Source organism: Propithecus coquereli, unplaced genomic scaffold (assembly GCF_000956105.1).
Source record: "Propithecus coquereli isolate 6110/MARCELLA unplaced genomic scaffold, Pcoq_1.0 Scaffold125, whole genome shotgun sequence".
NCBI classification, from domain to species: domain Eukaryota; kingdom Metazoa; phylum Chordata; class Mammalia; order Primates; family Indriidae; genus Propithecus; species Propithecus coquereli.
The window spans coordinates 6,535,486-6,541,144 of record NW_012136636.1 but is presented as its reverse complement, the minus strand read 5'-3'; positions in this window follow the sequence as shown (position 1 = coordinate 6,541,144).

Sequence of the window (5,659 nt, the reverse complement as noted above, 5' to 3'; positions counted from 1 at the left end):
GTTTACCATATTGCTTATCTTATGAAATTTTCTACTGTATTCATTTTACTGTCATATCATATTTCAAAGTAGCTAAACTTCAATTTATTTTATTGTTCACATATTGATGAACATCTCTTTATTTCTAATTATTTACTATTATTAAAAATGATACACTAAATGGCATTATATATACATTACCTTGGATTGTGTGAGGTCACTCGTAGGTAAATCCTTACAGTGTCAGAGTGTGTATGCTTTTATAATTTTGAGAGATGTTGTCTTTTAGGCTTGTCTTCACTCACACAGCCACCTGCAATGTGTGAGTGTAGTTGTTTCTCTCAGCACAGTGTGACATCAAAGTTGTTAGTCTTTGTTAATCTCATAGGTTCAAAAACTATGGTTTTGCAATGTAATATTAATCTACATATTTCTTTTCGTTTATGGAGTTGAGTGTATTTTCATAGATTTAAGAGCAATCATTCTTTTCTGCAAACTCTCTGTCCGCATCTGTTTTCTATTTCCTTATTGTGTTCCTGATTTTTCTCCTCATTGATTTCAGGGAGCTTTTTATATATTAATATGTATGAAATTAGTCCTTTGTGATACAAATAGTAAATATTTATTTCCAAAGCGTCATTGGTCTTTAAATTGCTCGTGCTGCTTTGTGGAATGACTATATATATCTTTTCCATACAAACGTTAAAGAATTTTAGTTAGTTCAATTAATCAATCGTTTCTTTGATGGTTGAGTAATAATTAGATAGACTTTCCCACTCAAAGTTTATAGAAAAAAATTCTTCCATTGTCTTATTCTAGAGATCTTATGGGTTTTATTTTACTTTTAATCTTTCATTAATTCAGAATTTACTTGGTTTATAGGGTTAGGTTAGAATTCAACTATTCTATCCCAGGTGGTCATACCATTTTTCAAAAATTAATCTTTTCTTCATTGATATCAAATACCACCTATATTCTAAGCCAAATGTCCACCTAGAATTTGTTTTGTTTCTGGACTTTTCATTCTCTTCCACTGATCTTTCCGGCCCTCTGCTCTGCCCTTGGTCTAATTCCTGTAGTGTCAGAGTATGTTTTATTACCTAGTAGAGCTAGACCTGGCCACTATTCCTATTTCTCAGAGTTTTCCTGGCTATTGGTGTTTATTATTATTCAATACAGAATTTAGGATTATACAGTCTATTTCAAATATTGATATTTGGTAGTATATTGCTATTATGTTAAAAGTTTTAATTAACTTAGGAAGAAGTAGCACTTTTCTGATGTTGAGTCTTCTACAAAGTAAATCTTTGCATTTGTTTACAATTTTCTTTGTGTCATTCAGACCTGCTTTAAAATTTTCCTGACACAGATCTTTCACGTGCTTAGGCATCATCATCTCTTTTTTGTTTCTCTTTTAAATGGCATCTTTTCTTCTATTAGAACCCATGGCATTTCTTAATATGTGGTCCACACAATTACTTATTTTGGCAGCTATAAATATAGCATTGGGTTGTTTGAGATTCAATAAAATTGAATTGAGTTTTTTTCTTTCTTTGAAATTGAACTTTTGTTAATCCAACCTTTCCCTAGATCTTTCTCTTTTGCAATGGCTTTCTTGAACTTAATGCATGATTTTTATATTTATCTTGTACAGATTTTACCTTATATTTCATCAACAATGTTATCCTTTCTGAATTATTGACTCAAAATATCGGCTTCTTCTTCCAGAATTTTGTCATCTAAAATTTTTATTAGCCACAAATGTCTACCTCCAAGACAGTAAATAAATGTAAAAATCCCTGTTGACCAGGACAGTTCTCATGATAGAGTCTTATGTCAAGCCACTAGACATCTCTCTCCAGGGCCCCGTCTTTCATCTATGTATCTATCATCTATCTATCTATCTGTCTGTCTATCTATCCATCTGTCTATTATGGTCTAAGTATTGGTGTCTCCCTAAAATTCTTATGCTGGAGTCTAATCCTCACTGTGATAGTATTGAGAGATGGACTCTTTAGGAGGCAGTTAGGTTATAAAGGTGAAGGCCTCATGAATGGTGTTAGTTATAACTAATAATATAAGCTAATGGGGTTAGCTTATAAAGGAGGCCTGAGGGAGCTTGTTTGCTCCTTCTGCCATGTGAGATGCAGCAAGAAGGCGCCATCCATGAAACAGAGCCAGCCCTCACCAGACACCAAATCTGCTGGTGCCTTGGTCTTGATTTTTAAGAATTCAAAAGCCACAATCCTAGTATTTCAGCTACAAATGACAAATAACTTTGGACTAAAGAATTCAGCCTCTTATAATGTCTACCTGTATCTGAAATTATTCTTGCAATAGACTTCGTACTTAAGACTGAGCATCCATGTGGTACCAGATTGAAACCTCCCTCCACACCTTCCAAGGAGGCCCATACCTAGTTTCCTAATTTGTACTCCACTTTGCTGAAAGAACCAGAAGAGAGCTGTAATGCAAAAATACTTGAATAGTAAGTTGACGTATGCCTACTCATTTCAGTATTTTGTGCTTGGTAACTTGCTTCAGAGCAGGCAGATTCTGGCTTGGGCAATGCTGTTATTGTCCTCTGTGCTTGATCCACCCAGAACATTGTGTCTGTTAGATACTGATGCCAGCTCCTGGAAAAATGAAACCAGAGCTATTGTTATAATAGCTGTCCTAAGCCCAGGATGGCCAAGGCCTGGCTCACATTCCCTCCTGCCTTCACCAGCACAGCCTTCCCCACAGGCCTCTCAGGAGGGCCTCTCCCACTTCCAACACCTGTCCTAGGACTGTGCATAGCACGAATGTTCAGCTCTTTGCATTATAAGGTACAGACCTGCCTTCTTCCCTTTGTGAAAACTAGAACAACATTTATTCACATTCAGTATTCTGGCTATCGCTTCTGTCCTTTGAGACACGTCAAAGGATGTCTTCGGGTTTCTGTGAGCACAGTTTGCTCTCAAGCGCCGCGAGTTCTGCTGACGACCACTGTGCTCCTTGAGGCAGCAGAGGCCTTCTGGAGTCCACTTCCAGGACTTGGACTTTCCTTTTGGCCTTTCTATCCCTCCACTCTGACCAACATTCTTCTCAACAGAGGACATAGAAGGAAATGGGGGCTTTTGCTTCCTCTGTCATCTGTTGAGTACTGTCACCTGGAAATGCACCCGCCCCTCCCCAGTTCCTCATACTGCTAAAAGCATACGTCGGAGATCTGTGTGTGTGGAATTAGCTTTCCTGAGGCTCTCTGTGAGGGTCCACACCTGTGTCTTACAGTGTCCGGGTTATTTGCTCCTCATCCTCAGTCTACCTGTTGGAAAGCCCCTTTTACAACTTGCTTGAAATGTATTTTCAACAAAACTTTGAAGTTCCTGGCTTTAGGCCATTCATTTTTTTAAAAAGTGACCATCATATAATCTATTCCTCGTCATCAAACTAGTTTGCCAAATCAGCCTTATTTTTTGCAAAAAAAAAAAAAAAATTGACATCATTTCATTGACATTATTTCAAGTACATGTGTTTAACATGCAAATCTATAATGGAGCCCTCAATTTTGAATTCTAATTCTAAGAAAAACAACGGACAAATAGAAAGACAGACAGGCCATCAGAAGCCAGAAGACAGTGGCTTGACACTTGAATAGAATAAAACCTCTATCCTTGTAATTCCACTTACAAGATGCCCTGGTCTGAATGTTTATGTCCTCCCAAAAGTCGTATGTTGAAGCACGAACACCCAGGTGACGGTATGAGGAAGTGGGGCCCTTTGGGATGTGACTAGGTCTTGAGGGTGGAGCCCTCGTAGGCGAGGTTAGTGTCCTTATTAGTGTCTTTATAGACGAGGCCCTACAGGGGTTGCTCTCTCCTGCCACCCAGTAAGGATGCAGCAGATGGTGCCGTCTATGAACCAGGAAGCAGCTTCTCACCAGACACCGAATCTTCCAGCACCTTTATTGTGGACTTCTCGGCCTCAGAACTATGAAAAGTACATTTCTGTTGTTTATAAGCTGCCCTGTCTGAGGTATTTTGTTATAGCAGCCTGCGTGACGCAGACATAAGAGCTCTTGCGTCTCTTCCCAGGTACTCTGTTTCAGGAGGATGTCTTTCTCAGACTGTTCCTTGCTCCAGGGCTCTGGAGGTTTGTAAACCTCTTGAAAATCCATGGCAATATTTGGAATGGTTGAGAGGTATGTCTTTCCGTCACAGAGTTTAAAAATGCTGATTATTGCCGACAAGTGAGCAGATGTTTCTTTGGCAGATGAGATTTTGGAAAGAGTACATCTGGAAGTTGAGGACCTGAGAATTTAGTCCCTAAGGCTGTCCATACCAACTACCATGTCCTTGGGAAATCTCCATGGACCCAAGGGATGGCTGAGTTGGGGGCTGGGAGGGTACTAGGCCCCTCCCTTCTGTACACCCCTCCAATCTCTTCCAGTGGTTCTTTGAGAGATCCTTTCAGAAATTTCTGAACTTCACTTGGAGGAGGAGGAGGGGAAATGCCACAGCATTCACTAGGTTTTGTCCTCACCCTGCCTTGTCACTCTTTCTTGCACTCCTGCATCTCTGCTGTTCTTGGGCTCCCCTTTCTCTTGTCTTCCCGCGTGGGGAGGAGTTGCTGGTGTGGTGGACGGGAACACCTGAGCTGGCAGATCCCACCTTTTCATAAACCCTAAAGGGAGCCTCTCACACAGTTGTGTGCCTTTTAAGTGTTAGTGTTCTTAACCCCTTTTCTTCAAAATGGGTTCCTACTTACCAATTCTAGAAAGAGGAAAGTGGCCAGTCTGTACATTTCTGTTGCTTCCACAGTGTTCTTTAGATAAAGTGCCACACAAGAGGCATCACCTTGGTTTTAGAACCAGGGATGTTGTGTTTCTATTAAGAAATTATCATTACTATTTTTAATCCTATGGACACTGTACTCCCATCAGCTTTCTTTCATTGCATTGCCTGATAGGGAACGCAGAGCCGACAGGTGGGTCTGTAGCAAAAGCACAGGTCTTCACCTCGGACTTGACCTAGCGGGCTCACGTCCAGGTTCAGTGCACTTTCCATCCTTCATAATTGCCTCCACGTCATTTTCTTTACTGATGTATTTGAAATTATATATTATTTTGTGCTGTATGCAGTTATATAGCAGCCTTAATTTTTTAACAAAAAAGGAGGGATATTATCAACTTTTAGGTCTCCAAATTCCCTTGATTTTCTTCTCTCCTGAAATAAACTCTGAGAAGCATAATTGCCAGATAATTACCATCAGTTTTGAATTTTTTTGTAAGAGGAACTGATGCTGAAGAGTTAACTATTTTTTAACTTCTCATGATACTTGGATCTTTAAACTTTTCTGTCTGTGTTGGTTGTCTGCCACTGTGTGACACATTGCTGCAAGCTTGGTAGCCTAAACTCACATACATTTATTATCTCGCACTTTCTACAGGTCGAGCATCAGGCCACAGCTCAGCATCTAACAAGCCTCACTCCCAGTGTCCGCCAGGGCTATGGTCTCATCTGAGGCTCTGGGTCTCTTCCAGGCTTGCTGGTTGTTGGCAGAATTCAGTTCCTTGTAGCTTGTGGACCCCACTAGTAGAGGTCACCCACAGTGTCTTGCCACATGGGCCTCTTATGACATGGTCATTGGCTGCAGCAGCCAGTAAGGAGAATCCCTCATCCTGGTCTGCTGGTGAGGT